Below are 21,164 nucleotides of genomic sequence, written 5' to 3'. Positions count from 1 at the left end.
CCAAATGGCCTCTTCCATTGTAATCATCTGTCCTTGACACTAGATGTGTTAGGCTTAGTAATGTTTTGAAGTTATTTCTACTGTTTTAAATTTGTTCTAGTAATTCTTGAGAGCAGTGTTTCTACAGACTAATTTCCAAACCTGTAATATTTCTTGTCGTTTATTTTTGAGTTAAACAAACAGAAGTGTAGGCTTCTATAGGAAGGATCTTGTTAAACTTGAGAGAGTGCAGAAAAGATTTAAAAGGATATTGCTGGGACTGGAGGGTTTGAGTTATAGGGAGAGGCTGTAGAGGGCTTTTTAGCCATTTTTTCCTTGGAGCATCAGAGATTGAGGAGTGACCTTTGTAGAGTTTTTTTATAAAATCATGAGAAGCATGGATAGGGTGAATAGCCAAGGTCTTTTTCCCTAGGGTGGGGTAGTTGAAAACTAGAGGGCATAGGTTTAAGGTGAGAAAGATTTTTAAAGGACCTGAGGGGTAACTCTTTCATGCAGAGAGTGGTGCGTGTATGGAACGAGCTACCAGAGGAAGCGGTGGAGGTGGGTACAGTTACAACATTTAAAAGGCATCTGGATGAATGTAGGAATAGCAAGGGTTTAGAGGGATATGGGTCAAATGCTGGCAATTGGGACAAAGTCAGATCGGGATGTCTGGTCGGCATGGACAAGTTGGACCAAACAGTCTGTTTCTGTGCTGTATAACTCTATAGTGTATTTACAATTTCAAAAAGTAATTACTAGTACCAATTTTATTTGCACCATCATCCTTTGCAGGTCTTGGTTCAGTCTTGCAGTTGGAATGACCACCAAGGATTTGATTCTTCAGCTTGACAGACAGCCATTATACCTTGTTATCAGTTGGCTCAGGAACTATTTGTCTTGCAGGTAGGTACTCAAATTTATGCATTAACATCACCAAGGCATCTATTGAAAATAACAAATGCTTTCAGAAAACCTAATTTGTATTGTATGTTATGCTGTTAATCAGGAGTAGTGTTTTGATTTAAACTATAGTTAGCGATATTAGATCAGTTTTGACCGTTGCCTACACAGTCACTGGAATACCAATAATTTCATTCAAAGGAAAGCGCAGGTGCCTAATGACTGACCATTTCTGACTTCTGATGTCACAGTGAGACTACTGCCAACTGAGGGACTGACTGCATTAGCAAATAATGGATGAGCAGGCTGCGCTTTTGTCCTTCAAGCAAACTACCTAGGCGCAGTTACAATATGACTAAACCCCTTTAAAGAGAGAAGGGTATTCTGCATCTCTAAAAGGGAATATATTTTATCAACTGACCCTTTCATATCCTTGGCCTGGAATAATAATGTTACAAGATGTAGAACAGGAACAGAAAACAATATAAAGTTCAGCAGTTATAATGACAGTGGTAATGGAAAACTAAGAACTTTGGTAATAGTGCAGAAAGAAGGCTTTGAAAAGGTAAACAATACTTCTTGAACAAAAGTTATATATGTTCAATTGTAATGTGCTGTCAAGATTCAGTTTACAGGCTGAGCTGATGTAATTTCGCTCTTTTGGTCACACTTCTCGTTTTTGTACTGAAGTGCATTTACTGTGTGATACACCAAATTATATTTGATTTCCAAACACACCCTTTTAAAGGTGTTTATATTGTGGTTCTTAACCATACAATTCAGGAAAGTTCTGGGTTTCTACCTGAGAGGAGTACAGTTTCCCTTTTTGTCTCCAAAACAAGGAGGGAAAGATTTAAAATCAGTACATCTAGTAGCTGTATACTCACACCCCGGAAAAGGAAGTTATCTTAAGGGACAGAAATCCTCTGTCCCTTGCCAATCTGTCTTAAATGCGACTTTTCCATACCAAGCAAATAACTTTTAATGTCTCTGGGGGTAGTAAGAGATAGACAATGAGCTGCCTTGTTAGCATTATGCATATTTGGGGCAATTTTTTAAAAAAACCTCTGGTTTCTGGATAGTTCATGACCTTTTGATGTAGAAAATACATGTATAGAATATTTGTGGATATAATATTTGGCTTTGCTGTGAATTCCTCCACCACACTCCTGTCGTAGGCAACTAACTTGCATCTACTTGTTACCTGGTGTCATATGATGAATAGCTACTTGGTAAGTTACCAGTGAGCTATTGTGAAACTGGAATGAGTCATCCCTTTTCAGCCAGGAGCAGAAAATATTGAGGTAAGAGATGTATAAATGGAAAGAGAAACTTCCATCAGCTGAAATACTCTGCAACCTTTAAAATTTGCTTTCAAAACTTTTAATTATGTTAAAATCATTCTTGGGGATGAGCAGAGTTTGTTTTTGCATGGAACTTCCTATTGTTACTCTTGCTCTGCTTGTATGCTGCACCAAATATTCTCAGGTTGTTGGTTACAACTACTTAACGGTGTAAGTATGTGAAACTGCTGGCTACCAGATCCCTGCTTCTGCTATAATTAAATATTTAATGTGGTAAATTGGTTAGAATACTAATTGGCATCCAAACACAAACATTTGGATCAGGATTAAGCCATTCAGACCTCTGACCTCTAGCCTCTTCCACTGTTGAATTAAATTGTGGCTGATCTAAACACCTCAACTCCATTTATCTGCCTTTCATTTATATCCTATGTTATCCCTTATTTTTAAAAAATTCTGTCTTGAAACTTCTAATTGTCCCAGCATCCATATTTTGGAAGAGAGTGTTGCAGGAACCATTCATGTGGAAAAAGTGGTTTCTGATTTTGCTCCTGAATAACCAAGCTCTAATTTGATGATGAACCTTTTTTGTTTTTCAATCTTCCACCATAGGAAATATGCATTTATGAATCTATGATAGCAAATCACTAACGTTTTTAAGCTCTTGATCAGATCAACCTTCAATCTTCTGTGCTGAAATGCATGCCAAGTTTATTTAACATGTCCTCATAATTTAACATTTTGAATTGTTATCTTTGTTAAATTTGTGCTGCACCCAATCTGAGGTCAGTATGTCCTTGCAGAGATTTGATGCCCAAAATGGAATTCAACACTTTTGATAGGTAAAACAAAGACTTTGTATAACTGAAACATAACTTCTTCCTCTTTTATTCCTGCCACATTGAGATTAAGCTCAATATTCCATTAGCTTTCTTGATTTATTTTCTTTGCTAATTTGGTCATCCACATTGCTTCACTTCTACACTGTTCCTAGCTTCTTGCCTTTCAAAAAATATTTGATTTATCTTTCTTGGGTCCAAAGTGGATGATTTCTCACATTCCTGCTTACTTGTGTGTATATCCTTTTCAAATGTAGGATTTTAAATAATTCCGTGAAATAATATTCACCTTTTAATGTACTTCAATACTTTCCTATGTTTGGTTTCCCATCTCCATGTCCTCGCTCTGTCCTATATGATTTCATAACCTCATTATGATGTCACTGGGTATCTAAAACTGAGTTTCACTGGCAGCCCAATGCAATTTAAATAGTCAAGTGAAAGACTGATAAAGTACTCGTAAGTGATGTAACTAAACAATACGCTAGTACTAATACAGCCTAAACGTAGGAAAACCAAGTTGAACATCACACCTTTCCTTTCTATAATGGAGTCTACAAAATACATGGGTTATTCCAACCATGATATTACCATCACATTTTCCAGATGTCACAAAACTTAGAACTACGTTAAGCAACATGGAGGATAGTGACATTCACCTCCCAAAGACTGGAACTAGGGACTTAAGAATGGAATTTGTGGTGGGGATCAAGGAAAATGTTGGCATGTTTAAGGAAAAATGTGGATGAAATTACTTGAGTGCAGTCTGACCTTGAAATCTGTACAATGACTTCCCCTTCGTGATTTACCACACCTTTCTAAATGCTCATTAATTTTGTCACATGGACTGTTTTGAAGGCACAGGATGATTTGGCACAGCCAACATTGTTTGGTAATTGACAGCACATCGTTGATAAGAAATTTAAGTTTGCCAATAAACTAAGGCCATCTAACACGCAATAATTATTTTTCCCTCTCTCTTCGACAGGACTATAACATGTACTTTCCCTGAACCCCACTATGTGTATGATTTTCATTTCCAGCTATTTCCACCCCGCCCCCCCCCCCCAACCTCCGACATCCAAGCACTTTGGGGACCTTTGTATGATGTTTGGTGATTATTTTTTTTTTTTTTAAGCTTTTCAATCCTACTGTGGAAGCATGGTCTACAGTTGCACTCTATTCCCTCTCTAATACAAGGTGAAATATTTTTGTGCCATTCTCTCACTTTCAAATACGACTTTTTAATCTTCCTTTACTTGTTATGTGCACTTGCTTTCTTCTACATGGACTGCCAATTGTCTTTCACATCTACTCTCACCCTAACTAATCCCCTCTTGTTTACATTTATTGGTATTTGCTTTGTCCGAAGCCCTGTAAATTTTCTTTTAAAAACTGTTTATCTCAGTCCTACAATAAGTTTTCAAATTTTGCATTGCATATGTTTTTGTTTAAGCTTGCATCAGCTTCAGTTAAATCACCAGTTTAATACATGGCCATGCATTGTCATTTCATGCTCCACTGATGTTGCAAGATCACTGTAGTAGAAGCATTTCTACAGTATGGTGCACCTGCTTGTCTACCAATTCATTATTGTGTACTGAGAGAGACAGAAAACAGCCCCAAGTATATGTTGAGAACAGTTGAGCAGTAGCTAATAGGTTTTTGACAGTGGTATCCATGTAAAATACCAGTGGCACATTGCATAAAACATTGCATTCATGTTTTGTTTGCAGTTTTATATCGGTCTTTTCCTCTTTACTGATCCACATTTCTCGTTTTGTGTACTATTATAGCCTCTGACTTGAGCGCAAAAATAAAACATGACAATGCAGTATTGAGGAAATGTTGCATAATCAAATCCTTTCAAATGAGAAAGTTCATCCACCACCACCTCGGATATATGTAAATTATCCTATGGCAATTTCAAACCAGAGGATTGGCTTTATTCCCTACGTTTTGGCCAATATTAATCATTCAACCAACATCAAAAAAATGGATGAGCTGGCCATCGTCATTTGGCTGGTTGCATGAGTTGCCTGGTTTCCTACATTACAACAGCAACTACACTTCAAAAATTGGCTGTAAATGGTCTTGGGACATAAGATCATAAGGTGAAATATAAATGAATTTTCTTTTTGGGAATAAACAATATGTATGTTACTAATTATTGATATTGATGTTGTATATCTATATGTCTAGATCCCTTTGCAACTCTCTGTGCCCGACTAACAAAAAGAATATCTTTTGTTATTGACCAGATTTATGTCAAGTGCAAAGAGATCTTAGTGTTCTAATGTGAATCACCAAAATGTTTCAATGCAGCTACAACAAATTATTAAGGTGACTGTAATATCTGTAAGAATGATCCTGACCTTCCAGTTGCTTGCCATTTCAATCCATGCTATTGCTCCCGTGCTAGCACTTCTGTCCTAGCCTACTGCAGTGTTCCACTGAAGCTCAATGCAAGCTGGAGGAACAATTTTTGAAACAGCTTCAAAATATTACCTCTCTCCTCCATTTTTATTACACCGCACCCTCCCCCAAGCTGTATGTTTGTGTCTTGTCTTTTTCACACCTATCATTTACACTAATCTCACATCTCTATCATTCCATTATCACCATTAGCACTACCTTGTTTTTGCTCCAGGCACCCTCACCATCAGAGCCACTTGCTTTGCCTCACTCTCTATTATCAGAATTAAAAAACCCACAATTTACCAACTGTTCTGATTCAAAACATTAACTCTGCTTTTCTGTCCATAGAGGCTGCCAGACCTGCCAAGTTTCTCCAGCACTTGGATTATTTCAGGCTTCTAGCATCTGCAGTATTTTGCTTTTATTTACTGGGATACTGTTCTTTATTGAGTTGTACTGAACAACGAAGTAAGGATGTAATACTTGAGCAATACAAAAGAGACCACATCTTGAATAGTCTGTGTACTTATTTTGTATTCATTCAGAGCATGCAGGCTTTATTGGCTGGGTTAGCATTTATTACATAGACCTAGTTATCCTTAAGGTGAACTTTCTTAAATTGCTGCAGTCCATTTAGTGTAAGTACATCCAAAGTGCTGTTAGGGAAGGAGTTCCAGGACTCGTACTCAATGACAGTAGAGCAACATATTTCTAATCAGGATGGTGAGTGGCTGGGAGAGGAACTTGTAGGTGCTAAAGTTCCCATTTGCCTGCTACCATTCCTTCTAGATGGTAGTGGTTGTGGGTTTGGAAGGTGCTGTCAAAGGATCTCCTGGTGAATTCCTGCAGTGCATGTTGTAGATGGTATACACTGCTGCTACGGAATGTCAGTGGTGGAGGGAGTGCATGCCTGAAATGTGGTAATTAAGCGAGCTGCTTTGTCCAGGATTGTAAAGTTTCTTTTGTAGTTGGAGCTGTACCTCTCTAGGCAAGTGGGAAGTATTCCATCACACTACTGACTTGTGTCTTGTTGATAGTGGACAGGCTTTAGGGAGTGCTTTTTTATTTATTCATTTTTGTAGGATATGGGTGTCATTGAGTGGCCAGCATTCATTGCCTGTCCCTGGTTACCCTTGAGAAGATAGTGGTGAGCTGCCTTCTTGAATCGCTGCAGTCCACCTGCTGTGGGTTGACCCACAGTGCTATTAGGGAGGGAATTCCAGAATTTTGATCCAGTGACAGTGAAGGAATGGCGCTATGTTTCCAAGTCAGGATGGTGAGTGACTTGGAGGGGAACTTGGAGGTGATGGTGTTTCCATGTATGTGCTGGCCTTCTACTTCTTGATGGAAGTGGTTGTGGGTTTGGAAGGTCCTGCCTCAGGATCTTTGAACTTCTGCAGTGCATCCTGTAGATGGTACACACTGATGCTACTGAGCATCGGTGGTGGAGGGAGTGGATGCGAGTGGTGAGTTACTCAATGCAGGATTCTTAGCCTCTGACCTACTGTTATAAACACAGTATTTAAGTGGCTAGTGTAGTTCAGCTTCTGCTCGTTGACACCCACCCAACCAGGACGTTGATAGTGGGAATTTGAAGGTGATAATGCCATTGACTGTCAAGTGGCAGGGTTTCATTTGTACCTTGTTAGAAATGGTTGTTGCCAGGCACTTGTGTGGCGTGAATGTTTGTTTGGATATTGTCCAGGTCCTGTTGTATTTGGGCATGAACTGCTTCAGTGTATGAGGAGTCACAAATGGTGCCGAATGTTGAACTATCATCAGCAAGCGTTCTCACTCCTGACTTTACAATGGAGAATGGATGGCCTCCTTGTATTCAAGGAGGGATGTACATATACTGGAGGCTGTTCAGAAGAGGTTTACTAGACTGGACAAAACCCCATAATCAAAGTTACAATATGTATCAGTTGATATTGATTTAAATATAGCAAATGTCTTAAGAAATATAATTTTGAAACGTTTGTGTTTATGCTGCTGTGTAATGCTATGACATTTTATTTTGAAATTGTGGAAGTGGGGAAGTAAGCAGTGCATTTTCCTATGTTCTAAATTTTTCAACATTTTACACACCCTAGTATTATCAAGCATTCTAAGGACAAGTGTTGCATGTTTTAAGAACATTTAATGCAGACTTGCTTACCACTGAAGTACTGGGAGAATGTTAAATTTTAGGATGTATCATTTGTATAAGTGAGAGATGCTACTTTTCTGTTTTAGTAGATGCAAAGTTTCTATTCTATTAATTGAATTAGTGCATGATGTTCTTCAACTCATCAGTCTCTCTGAGTGATTTGTTTCTCATGATTTGAGTGTTTGTGCCAATTCAGCTATATGTCTCTTAGTTTCAGAGTAATTCATTGGAGATTCTTTGAGATTCATCACAATAATATGCAAGTATTCAAGTTTTTCCTATAAAATATTTTGAAAAGTTATTTACCCAAACTAGTCTAACTTTTCTATTTAAATTCTATCTCTATTTTCCAAGGCAATCTATTAAAATCTGACTATCAACTGCTAACATACGAAGAGTTTGGTACTGTTAGAAGCCAAAATAAGACATTGCAATCATAGTTTATTTGAAGATTTTGTGGGTGCTAGTGTGAGAAGTTTGTCCTTATAGCATTTTTGGCCCTATTGAACATGCTGCAAAGTTGAACCTTTTTTTAGTTTGCTGCATAAATCTAGCCTTGAGGGAGTGTTAATATTTGAAATACTGCTATTTTGTCATATTCTAAAGTTAAAACTTTCTTCTACCATGTTTAAACTCTGTCTCTGCAACAAATCAATAGCTCATATTTCTGTTAATTGAGGTAATTAAAGTCTGATACAAATGTTTTGATGGGGATTCTCTGCCAGTTGATTTTATTTTGAATTTGTCATCCACTATTGCAGCAATGATTTGGTATAAATTGAACTTTCAGACTTCCATGTAATATTTTCATTGTGTTGATTCTTTATCTGAAAATAATGATCTTTAATTTTAACAAGCCTATGCGCCATATTTTTTCGTATGTTCCGTATCTTCTCCAACCCCATGCAACCAACTGCACCTTCTCCACTCTGAATAATTGTACTTCACTCCACTCTGCTTCTTATCTCTATGACTCTATATTATGGGACACTTTAACAAAGCCCTTTTGAAAATCCAGATAAATTACATCTTCTGCATTACCATTACCTCTGATGCCCCTCAAAAATATAATAACACCAGGGTCTTCCCTTATGAAATCTTTGCGAACAGAATATTGGAATGTCAAAGTATAATACCACAAGTCTATACTGGATAATATAAGATATGGGTACAGGAGCAGACCATTTGGCCCACCCAGTACATGCTGTTACTTGTGCCCTAGATGAGTCTCTTCCCATCTTTCCTCCTCTAAATCTATTGTAGTAGTCCTTTCTTTCTTCCTCATGTAGTATTTAACTTTACCTTAAATGCATTTATTTGCTTCAAGAACTCTATGGTAGTATATTCCACATTCTTACCATTGTTGCAGTAAAGAAGTTTCTTCTGAATTCCCAGTTAGACTCTTTAGTAACTATCTTGTATTGATGACCTATCAATAGTCTCCTCTCCACCAGAGGAAATATTCTGATCATATGCTTTCTCTATCAAAATCTTTCATAATGTAAATACCTCTATTAGGTCCCCGTTAGCCTTATTTTTAGAAACAGAAAAGAAACCCAGACTGCAATCCTTTTCTGATAGGTATACACAGCTGATTTTAGGGAGTTCGTAATCTCAGTTACCTAATAGAGGCAGTTGGCAATTTATTACAATTTCTCAATTTATTGAGAAGCAACGGTTTAGTGTCTAATTAACTAATTACCACAAAGAAAGGAAATGTGCAGCCCTTGACACAGAATGGTGCATTACTGATCCCGAAGTCTTTTAGTTGAATGGAGGGATAGAGGTAGCGCAGTCCATCAGCCCATTTGTCCTATGCTCATTTGTGGTGATCCTCTTTTTCTGCCTACCAAAATGTATAATCTTACATTTGTCTGTGTTGGGCTGCATTTGCCAGTTATTTTCCTGTTCTGCAACTTTATTAATGAGCATGTTTAATTTGCTGCCATTTTCCTTTGTTTTGACTATTTTCTTCACTCCTCCCCCAAATAGTTGTATCATCTGCAAATTTGAAAATGTTCGTTTAATTCCAAATTCCAAATCATTAATATAAATTGTGAGCAGCCATGGTCCCAACACTGTTGAGGAACGTGTTTTTTTGCTGTTCTGAATGATTACTCTTTTCTCACTCTCTCCCTTGTATCTTGAAACTTCTCGCAATCTATTTTGCCACTTGTCCCCTGATTCTATCTTCTTTAGTTTACTGTGGAGCACCTTGTAAAAGCAGCCTTTTGAGAATCCAGATGACGTATATATTCCATGTTACCATGTTCTACTCTCTGTTACTTTCTCAAAAAAGTTCAATGAGGTTGGTCAGGCAAGTTCTACACTTTTGAAACCCTTTGACTATTCATTCTAATAGTTCTCATTTCTGGATGTTCTTATATTCTCCCTCTTTAGGAGGGATTCCGCTATTTTTTTTCTACCACAATATTAAATTGACTGGTCCATTTTATCCTGTTTTCCTAATTGTTTTTGAAAATTTTCCTAATCTCTTCATATTCTGTTTTATCATACGCTCCTCTGCTCTCCCTCTACTTTATCCTAATCCCTGCACTTTTTTTTTATGATGTTTCATCTTACAGTCTCGCCAGTGTTTTGTGGGCAGGAATTTGGATGTTGGAATATAATGTAGAAATGAACAGATGCACAATATTTCTTAAACGATAATAAATTAGAAAGGGTAGACGTGCAAATGGACCTGGGTATCTTCGTTAACAAGTCACTGAAGGCTAACATGCAGACAGTTAGGAAAGCCTACATTATTATTGGCCTTTATTTCAAGAGGTTTTAGGCATTGGAGTAGCCAAGTCTTCAGTTGTTTCAAACCTTGATTAGACTGGATTGGAGTGCTGTGTATAGAGCATGATTGCCACAGAAGGAGTGAAACAAAACCCTCCAAACCCATTACCTGGATGGCTGGACAGTCTGGTGAAGTGAGAAAACCAGAAATTGCTGGAAAAGCTCAGCAGGTCTGGCAGCAACAGTGGAGAGAAATAGGAGTTAACGTTTCAGTTTAAGTGACCCTTCTTCCGAACCAGTGAAGAGAGATTGGGGAAACGTAGCCTGTATTTTCTACAGTATCAAAGAACCACAGGTCATCTCATTAAAACTTAAAAAATACTTATTGGGATGAGCATGATAGATACAAGTAATATGTTTCCTCTTAGTGGGGAGTCTTGAACTCGGAGAGCCAATTTTAAAATAAGAGGAAGTTCCTTGGGACAGAGTTGAGGAGAGATTATTTTACTATCTAAGTCATGGAAATTCTTTATCCCAGATGGCTGGGGAAGCATTAAATAAGTTTGAAGTAGAAACTGACATTTATAGATACCAATGGCACATAAGGCTATTTATATAAGGGATTAGTTTGGAAAGAGGCATTGAAGTGGATGATCAGCCAGAATGGCATGGCTGAATAGCCTACTCCTGTGTTCTTTCCTATTAAACACATTCCACAGTAGTTATCCATTTTATTTTATTCTCCAACTCAGCTTCTCTTAATTAGCCTGATTATCTATCATATTTATGTCCTCCATTATACTACTGTCGTTATTGCCTTGATGTCTTCTGTAACTTAATTTCTCGTATTTGACTTGGGATCATTACCCATTACTGGATCCAACAGTGAGTCTACATCATTGACGTTTTTTTAATAAAAGATATTCTGAGTTAGAAAGGATTCCTCACCTTGTGGACAATCAGCTCTCCAATCCTTTACCTACACTTTTTGTCTCATGAATATGAAGGCAGTTCAAATCCACCATGATAATTATAGAGATAGTAGGAACTGCCGATGCTGGAGAATCTGAGATAACACGGTGTAGAGCTGGATGAACACAGCAGGCCAAGCAGCATCAGAGGAGCTGATGAATCAGACGTTTCGGGTCGAGACCCTAATTCTATGTTGTTTACTCCATTCTCTAATCTGCTTCCATATTTCTTCTTTACCACCCTTCCACAAATAATATTAGGTGATCTGTACACTGCGTCTTTTTTTAATCTATCCATATGGATTCTGTGCTGATAGAGGCATTCTTTTATCTTTATGCTATCTCTAATAAATACAGCTACTTCACTTTTTTTTTCATTTCTATCTTTTCAAAATGTTATATCCTACAATATTAATTCTCAGTTCTAATTTTCTATAGCCATGTCTCAGTAACTTTGTGCATCAAACTGTAATGATAATAACACACTAACGAAAATTAATTCATTTTTCTAGTGCTACAGGGTCCTGGGACTAAAGTGAAAACACGTGTGCTTTTGCAAGCAAATTACATGCTCCAGTGATGGTGGAAGTCACTCTGCAACCAATTGGTATCTCTGGTTGTCAAGATGGAAGATTTACCAGAATAACTGACTCCGATGCCAAAACCGTTTCGAATCTTTTGTATCAAGAAAGGCGAGTGATGCAGCTTATCCCCAGACAAGAAGATCAAAAGAACAGTGGAATGGTAGGTTTAACCAACTAATTTAGCAACTTGCTGTCCAAATAGACGAGTAAAGCAAATAATACCAAATATGAATCATAGTACACAATGGAAGTAACTGGAAATGCTAGGTACATAATTAGCTGGGTAATTGGTGATATTTCCTTGTCCTAAATGTTATCACATTTACACTGAAGACAGATCTTGATTACTTGGGGAATGTAAAGTGGTATTTCAAATCCATTTGAAGTTAGTTGTGTGATTATCTTTGGTGGCATCTGGCCATGTATTGGAACTACTTTAGTGTTGAGTATCTGCCCATTGAAAATGAAATGGCCAATTTTGTGGATCATGTGTGTGACAAGTCCTTCTCTACATAAATGTAACTGTTGACAACACCTTCCTATTCCAGCATTCCCCCACTGTCAACCCACAAGGTGAGATTACTCTTACTTGGGCACATTCTCAATCATCTAATTGCAGTGAAAAATGGACTGGCATTGGAGACAGTCCAGAGAAGGTTCGCTTGGCTGATTCCAGGTGTGGAGGAGCTGCCTTATGAGGAGAGTTTGAGTAGATTGGACCTGTACTGATTGCAAATTAGAAGAATAAGAGGTGATCTTATTGAAATAGACTCTTGGGGGACTTGACAGGGCACATGTGGAATGGTTATTTCCCGTTGTGGGAGAATCTAGGACCAAAGAGCGTAATCTTGGAATAAAGAGATGAGAAGGAATTTCTTCTCTGACTGTGTGAAGTTCTTTGCTGCAGAGGGCTGTTGAGTATGTTCAAGTGTTATTATTTATCATTATTTATCGTTAAGGGATTTGAGGATTATAGAAAAAAAGCAGGAAAGTGGAATTGAGGATTATCAGATCAGCTATGATCTCGGTGAATGGTGGAACGGGCTTGATGGGCTGAATGGCCTGCTTCTGCTCCCACATTTTAGGGTCTTAAGGCTTCTCCACCATTCCCATACCATTCCCTCTGATTTCTCCGAAGGATCTGTCGAGGTTATTTCATCAACATGATGTGCCCCAGCAACATCTTCCAAAGGCACTGCATTAGTTTCTATATGTTTGCTGATGATGCCCAGTTTGGTCTTGCCACCACTTCTTAATTGAGCAAACATTTCCTCCAATTAAATATCAAGGTTAAAACTATTGTGTGTTTGGTCCTTGCTCAAAACTCTGTTTCCTAGTTACCAATTCCATCCATCTCTCTCATGACTGACTAGATGATCTCGGAATAAATATATGGCTACAACCTTGGTGTAACATTTGATCCCAGGATGAGCTTCCAAACTTATTTGTACCAATGTCAAGACTGTCTGCTTTCTATCTGGCATTTCACTGAACTTGTTTAAAAGTTTTCACGCCTGTATTGATGAGTGAAGCATGTTTGGGAATCAGGATATTATGACTGAACTTTCAGCTGCTTTAGAAATATTCTCCCTAAGTTCCTCCAGTTCCTATTTTTTCTTAAAGCATTGAGTATGGCCAAACGTTTTTGACCGTTTTCGATCCTTTCTTCCGAAACTGCTTTGGGTCTACTTTTTCCAATGTGAGCTGCTTTGGGATATGTACTATGTTGATTGTATTATATAAATGTAAGTGGTTATAATGTGATGTTTTTAGATTACTTTTGGGAGTCAGATAAGTAATCGTCAACATAATTTCCTTTAATCAATTTTAAGGACTTCAGCACCAGATCATGTATCAGTGGACTGCTGTTAACATGGTTTGGTGAGCAGTTCAACTTAGTTTCACCGGTGTAATTGTCTTGCATTTTTGTTCTCTGAAATTATACATGCACCTTAAGACACTTCATCATAATCTTTGTTATGGAGCTCCAGAAATAGAAGTTATCAAGTAGCCTGCTGGAAACAAATTCTAGTTCTAATTTAAATGTAAGTGTGACAGCACTGACTAATTGAACACTGCTAAGTTGTACAGAAGTATTGCAATTACCTTTTTATTGCAAATCTTTTTGAGCTGTGCTAGTACCGTTTCCATATGCAGAGTATATAGAAGCAAGCCAAACTCTGTGTTGGGAAGAGGCCAAAATAGATTAAGCTTGTTTTTGACTTCACTTGCTATCAAATTTTATGTTGTTGGTTAGTCTATCTAGAAAATGATCATATTCACATTTTCTCAACCCTTAACATTTGGGAAGCACTTCTGGTTACTTTGGTGTTTTGATTAATCCAGTCATCAAAATCTTCTTTCTCAGTTTATTTTGATTCTCCATCTATAAATGACTGTAGCCATGTTCTGGATTATTTAACACAGCAAATTTATATTTTCATTGTTATTTTTCCTTTCAACAAATGGACTTTCTTGCACCTCAGATGGTTAGATAGTCAGAACTACTTCCTGCAGTTCTTTCTGGTAAATAATTATCAAGTAATTACTTGCTGATTGCTCAAATTATATCTATGATGTATTCCTAAATTCTATGTTTAAGATATGAGCCAATTTTAATATTCTATTGCTATATTTGGCCTCTTGCTTCATTTTGGACCCTCTGTTAAGCTGTTAGCAAGTTCCTGTGCTTTATCCACTTTTTTTTCTTTTGCAGGTTTTAAATTGTTTTACATATTTTATTGACTTGTGAAGTACTTTTCAAATTAGCTGAATATCTACAAATAAGGAAACCTAAATGGGATCTGTCATAATAGAAAAGATGTTTTACTTGAAACTTCTCTTCAAGCTTTGTTTAAATTTTGAATTAGACCCTGATTGTTCAAGGCAGTGCTCTGAAAAATAACTTTTTTTGTATACAATCCCTATGGTGTGGAAGCAGACCATTCAGCCCATTGAGTCCACACCGACCTCGCCCTGCCCCCTGAAGAGCATCCCATCTTCCTACCTTGTAACCCTGCATTTCCCATGGCTAATCCACCGAGCCTGCACATCCCTGAATGCTATGGGAAATTTAGCATGGCTAATCTGGCTATTCTGCCTAACCTGCACATCTTTGGATTGTGGGAGGAAACCAGAGCCCTTGGCGGAAACCCATATAGACACGGTGAGAACGTGCAGCCTCCACACAGACAGTCACCTGAGGGTGGAATGGAACCCTGGTCCCTGGCACTGAGGCAGTAGTGCTAACCACTGAGCCACCATTCCACCCCTTTTTTAAAATTGAATTCAGCTTCCACTATCTATCATGGCAAGAATTGAACCCAGATCCCCAAACCATTACCTGGTTCTGTATTAAGTGTACAGTGATAGTGCCACTAGGCCGTCACCTCCCCAGATTTTCAAAGAACATGTACAGATGCTCTGACCATCATCTATTTTATTGAGCTGAAACATTCTCTGATTCATCATTTATAATAATGCCTCGACAACAAAGTAGTCAACTTACCTGGTTTATAATGCCAACAAAGCCTGGCTGTTAGCTATCAATCAGCATTAATGGGTGCATTCTTCACAGCACTGCCTCTACCAATCAGAGTCTACTTGCCAACTCGTCAGCATTCCACTTCTGCAGTACAAATATTTTCCCTTTACTTGCAAATTGTATTCTTGCAAATTGTCCCAATGTATGCAAGACTATAAGGTTCTACAATTATATTGTTGCTCATCAATACTCAAATTTGGTTTATTATCGACCATTGAAAAAAATTGAATGAATGTTGACGGTACCTCTGCTGCTAAACCGTTAACGTGCTCTGTCAAAAGTAGCAAACACTGTTGATAGAGCTGCAGAACAGTTCACATATCTTTGAAGACTAATGACTACTTATTATTTGTCAGTCTTGAATTCTAATAGCTCTTTTTTTCTTTCTCTCCTTTTTGTCCCTGATAGACCAAGCAAATATGTCGCTCTGATTCTATGCTAATTACATGATGTGTCATAACAGATTAAGAGTTTCTCTTCCCCTTTCTTGAGGCAAGATCTGATTACCACAGACTGGGATGAGGAACTCTTAATATTGACTTATGTCTTTCTTTTAATCTGAGTTGAAATTTACAGCAGTTATGTGAGATGATGCTGATAAATTGACTAATAGTATTACAGAATTTCACTGGTTTATGGGTAAAGCAAAACTTGAATCTGTAATTGAAAGGTGTATAATTGCTGGAGTCTTGTTTTAGCTCTTAGTAATATCAGGAAGAAATTTGACAGCATATGCAGCAGATTGTATTTTACCAGAAAAAGGAACGTTATGTTCTCTTGCATGCAAATTGTTCTTTCTAGCATTGTGGATGTTGTTTTGAAATCTTGAGTTGAGGAGCATGGCTACATGGACGCATACGCGCGCGCACACGCACGCGTGTGTTGTGTGTGTATATCTCTTCTTTTTGTGACTGCAATTAATTTGTAATAATTGGGCAGTAATTGTAGTTTGCTTTAAAAAGAATGTCTTACCTGGATTAATTCGTTTTTTTAAATGTGAAGTTTTTGGGAAAATTTCAAAACTTCACTTTGTAACAACTACCCAGAAACCAAATTTTATCAAGCGTCACAATAATTAGCAAATATCTCTGCGGTGTGAGTCATCACATTACAGACTTAAATTTATTTATGGAATGACTTCATCAACTGGGGACAGATGTACCAGAGGTCATGGTTTTATCTGTGATTGGTAAAAGTAATGCTCTTTTCCTTCACTAGAAATTCCATTCTGAAAACTACTATTTTGTGCAGCTTTGAAAATTTTAGAAGCATAATTTTAATTCTTATGAACAACATTACATATTAAATCAGTGGAAATTATGACTGAAAAATTGAAACCAGAATATAAGCAATACATGGATTAATAGTGTTGCAAAGCTACAACACAGTACAGAGTATCAGAAAATGTTTTCTAAATCTTCAGTTTTATTGTTGCATTTTCTACATTTCTGACTTTTTTATGGCTGTGTTTGCTGCCACCATGCTTGTGGTGTCACTGCTAGCAACAAAGAATAGTTTCACCTGAAATATTGAGCCATATAAAGTGTAGTACCAGTAAATTTTTTAAGGGTCTTAAATTTGCGATCTCACTCTGACAGCCTCTTACCATGGTCAAGGATTGCAGCTTTCAGAGAATATGAAATTCCAAACACCAGTTGACGTTCCTGGGATCATGGCTGCAATTTGTTTTTGATCCCATTCTCTAGATGTCCGGCTCCTGACTCATCACTGCCTCCCTCTCCTTCACTGCCCTGGTGTCTCTGTTGCTCTGCGTCTCTGTCGTTCTCGTGATTTAGGAAACAGGGCAGTGAGGGGCCAAGAATGGGTAGTGAATGAAGCACTGAGACAGTGGCAAGCAAAGTGGTGAACAAACCAGGTGATGTTGAGTGAATGGGTGCACAACCATGAAGTCAGTGGTACTTGCATGCGCCTGAAGATGGATTGGGTGCAGACTTCCCATTCTAGGCATGCAATGATGAACCAGCAACACCCAGCTCCTGTTCCAGTCATTCTTCTGCAGGGAATTGAAGTGTCGTTTTGGCTTAGATGGTGTCATGTACTGTTTGATTATGGAATATTAGTCCAAAACTAGTCCAAGACATTCATGATAGAGATCATCAGAAGAACATTATATAATTTTGTGTGCTCTCCTTGCTGTATTCTCAGGTCATTCAAATGAAGATGTATCCCGATCACTTTCTTTAATTCACTTCTATTTCCAAACTTTCATTTCATGCATAAACTGCAGATCATGAAAATAAAAGCTTACCTTCATCTAGCCACTACTAATTTTACTTTACCGTGAGTTGTCTCCTTGACCTGTTCAGATTTTGGGGCTATAATTTAAGTCCCCCCTCCAAAATTGGGAGCAGGGAATGGGAGGAGCTCCATAAACGCTATAAGTGTTGTGCTTGTCTCTACCCCCACTGAATTTATACCAGTGACTGGTGGTATTGGGCAACCTGTCCACCAGTGAGTCAATTGAGATGCTTAAGTGGGCAATTAATGTTACTACTGCCATTTAAAGTGCTACAGGGGAGGTCCATCCAGTGGCCAGGCAGGAAATTCTCCCTCTGTGTTACTAATAGACAGGATTGTGAGCTTTGTTATGGGCTGCCTGGGACTGTGGGAGGCCCCTGTCCAAGGCTTACCTTCTCCCAAACCGCTTCTCAGGTGGTCTTTCTCCCATGGCTTCTCAAAACACAGATTTTTTTTTTTTTTTTTTGCACAGAAGCCTGCCTGCTTGGCACCTGATAAGCTAAAGAGGTGCTCAACTCCTGATCTAACCCCGCACACCTTTTGTTTGAAGACCATAACACACAGGAGCAGAAATTAGGCCATTCGGCCCATCGAGTCTGCTCTGCCGTTCAATCATAGCTGGTAAGTTCCTCAATCCCATTCTGCCGCTTTCTCCCCATAACCCTTGATCCCCTTGATAATCAAGAACCTATCTATCTCAGTCTTAAATGTACTGAATGACCTGGCCTCCCCAGCCTTCTGTGGCAGTGAATTCCATAGATTCACCACTCTCTGGCTGAAGAAGTTTCTCCTTCTCTCTGTTCTAAAAGGTCTTCCCTTTATTCTAAGGCTGTGCTGTCTGGTCCTAGTCTCTCCTACCAATGGAAGCATCTTCCCAACATCCACTCTGTCCAGGCTATTCAGTATTCTGTAAGTTTCAATTAGATCTCCCCTCATCCTTCGAAACTCCAATGAGTATAGTCCCAGAGTCCTCAAATGTTCCTCATATGTTGAGCTTTCCATTCCTGGGACCATTCTCGTGAACCTACTCTGAACCCACTCCAGGGCCAGTACATCCTTCCTGAGATATGGGGCCCAAAACTGTGCACAATACTCCAAATGTGGCCTGACCAGACCCTTAAAAGCCTCCTATTCAAATCCTTGCAAAATAAATGCCAACATTGCATTTGCCTTCCTGACTACTGACTCAACCTGCAAGTTTACCTTGAGAGAATCCTGGACTAGAACTCCCAAGTCTCTTTGCACTTCAGACTTCTGAATTTTCTCCCCATTTAGAAAATAGTCCATGCTTTTATTCTTCTTACCAAAGTGCATGACCTCACACTTTCCCACATTGTACTCCATCTGCCACTTCTTTGCCCACTCTCCTAACCTGTCCAAATCCTTCCGCAGCCTCACCACCACCTCAATACTATCTGTCCTTCCACCTATCGTTGTAGTGTCTGCAAACTTAGCCAGAATGCCCACAGTTCCTTCATCTAGATCATTAATGTATAAAGTGAAAAGTTGTGGTCCCAAAACTGACCCTTGCAGAACACCACTTGTCACCGGCTGCCATCCTGAGAAAGATCCCTTTATCCCCACTCTCTGCTTTCTGCCAGACAGCCAATCTTGTATCCATGCTAGCACCTTGCCTCTAACACCATGGGCCCTTATCTTACTCAGCAGCCTCCTGTGCGGCACCTTGTCAAAGGCCGCCTTGAAGTCCATGTAGGTAACATCCATTAGCTCTCCGTGGTCAACCCTGCTCGTTACTTCCTCAAAGAATTCTAGCAGATTTGTCAGGCATGACCTCCTCTTGATGAAACCATGCTGACTTTGTCCTACTTTACCATACACTTCCAAATATTCAGAAATCTCATCCTTTACAACGGACTCCAAAATTTTACCCATGACCGAGGCTAGGCTAATCGACCTGTAATTTTTTGTTTTTTGCCTTATTCCCTTTTTAAAAAGGGGTGTCACGGTAATGATTTTCCAGTCCTCTGGGACCTTCCCTGACTCTAGCGATTCCTGAAAGATCACCACTAAGCTTCCACTACCTCTTCAGCTATCTCCTTTAGAACTCTGGGATGTAGTCCATCTGGTCCAGGTGATTTGTCCACCTTCAGGCCAATCAGTTTTGCTAGCACCTTTTCCTTGGTGATGGCCACCATACTCAGCTCTGCCCCCTGACTCTCTTGAATTTTTGGGATATTACTCATGTCTTCCACTGTGAAGACTGACGCGAAGTAATTATTCAGTTCCTCAGCTATTTCCTTGTTCCCCTATACAAAACCGTGGTTCGGCCACGTCTGGAGTATCGTGTCCAGTTCTGGTCGGCTCATCACAGGAAAGATGTGGAAGCGTTGGAAAAAGTGCAGAGGCTATTTACCAGGATGTTGCCTGGAATGGAGGGACGGTCTTACGAGGAAAGGTTGAGACTGCTAGGGCTTTTCTCTTTAGAACGACAAAGGATGAGAGGTGACATGATAGAGGTGTACAAAATGATCAGAGGTATAGATAGAGTGGACAGCCAGAGACTTTTTCCTAGGGTGGAGGTAGCTATTACGAGGGGGCATAGTTTTAAAGTGAGTGGAGGTAGATATAGGGGAGATGTCAGAGGTAGGTTCTTTACTCGGAGAGTGGTCAGGGCGTGGAATGCATTGCCGGAGCGGGTAGTGGAGTCGGCCTCATTAATAGCTGCGTAAATGCCCCTAAACAGGCATATGGATGATAGTATAAGGTAGGGGTGGAGGTTAGATAGACCTTAGGTTTAGGGTAGAAGTTCGGCACAACATCGTGGGCCGAAGGGTCTGTACTGTGCTGTACTGTTCAATGATTTATGTTCTATGTTCCCCACTACTATCTTTCCACCGCCATTTTTCAGTGGTCCAATGTATTACTGGCTAGCTTACCCTCATATTTAATCTTCTCCCTCCTTTATTTCTTTTTTTGTTGCCCTCTGTTGGTCTTTGTAAGCTTTCCAGTCCTCTGGTTTCCCACTGCCCTTCGCCACATTTTATGCTTTCTCTTTTGCTTTTATGCTATCCCTGACTTCCTTAGTCAGCCATGGTCGCCTCATCCTCCCTGTACCATGCTTCTTTTTCCTAGGGATGAATTTTTGCTGCATCTCCTGAATTATTCCCAGAAACTCCTGCCATTGCTGTTCCACTGTCTTTCCTGCTCGGCTCCTCTTCCAGTCAATTCTGCCCAGCTCCTCCCTCACCTCTGTAGTCGCCTTTATTCAGCTGTAATACTGTTACCTCTGATTCTATCTTCTCCCTCTCAAATTGCAGAGTAAATTCTATCATCTTATGATCACTGCCTCCTAAGGGTTCCTTTACCTTAAGCTCCCTTATCAAGTCTGCCTCATTGCACAACATTAAATCCAGTATTGTTTCAGAGATAGTAGGAACTGCAGATGCTGGAGAATCTGAGATAACAAGGTGTAGAGCTGGATGAACACAGCAGGCCAAGCAGCATCAGAGGA

At 39.1% G+C, this 21,164-nt stretch overlaps 1 protein-coding gene across 5 annotated transcripts in view; it reads left to right on the top strand.

Moving 5' to 3' along the window:
- The first annotated feature begins 641 nt into the window (after window positions 1–641).
- Window positions 642–21,164, top strand: part of LOC109933605 — a 44,270-nt gene continuing 23,747 nt past the window's right edge. The window contains exons 1-3 of one of the 5 annotated variants that reach the window (XM_048621461.1): window positions 642–885; window positions 4,822–5,139; window positions 11,818–12,049. The gene's annotated coding sequence lies outside the window, so the exon portion shown is untranslated. Of the gene's footprint in view, window positions 886–1,631; window positions 2,187–4,821; window positions 5,140–5,273; window positions 5,369–11,817; window positions 12,050–18,213; window positions 18,314–21,164 lie in introns of those variants that run through there. The other 4 variants (XM_048621462.1, XM_048621459.1, XM_048621463.1 and 1 more) reach the window with 4 other exon arrangements.

This window comes from Rhincodon typus, unplaced genomic scaffold (genome assembly GCF_021869965.1).
Source record: "Rhincodon typus isolate 14 unplaced genomic scaffold, sRhiTyp1.1 hic_rhity00000684, whole genome shotgun sequence".
NCBI classification, from domain to species: domain Eukaryota; kingdom Metazoa; phylum Chordata; class Chondrichthyes; order Orectolobiformes; family Rhincodontidae; genus Rhincodon; species Rhincodon typus.
The sequence above is the reverse complement of the archived record's forward strand: the minus strand, read 5'-3'. Positions and strand labels throughout refer to the sequence as shown.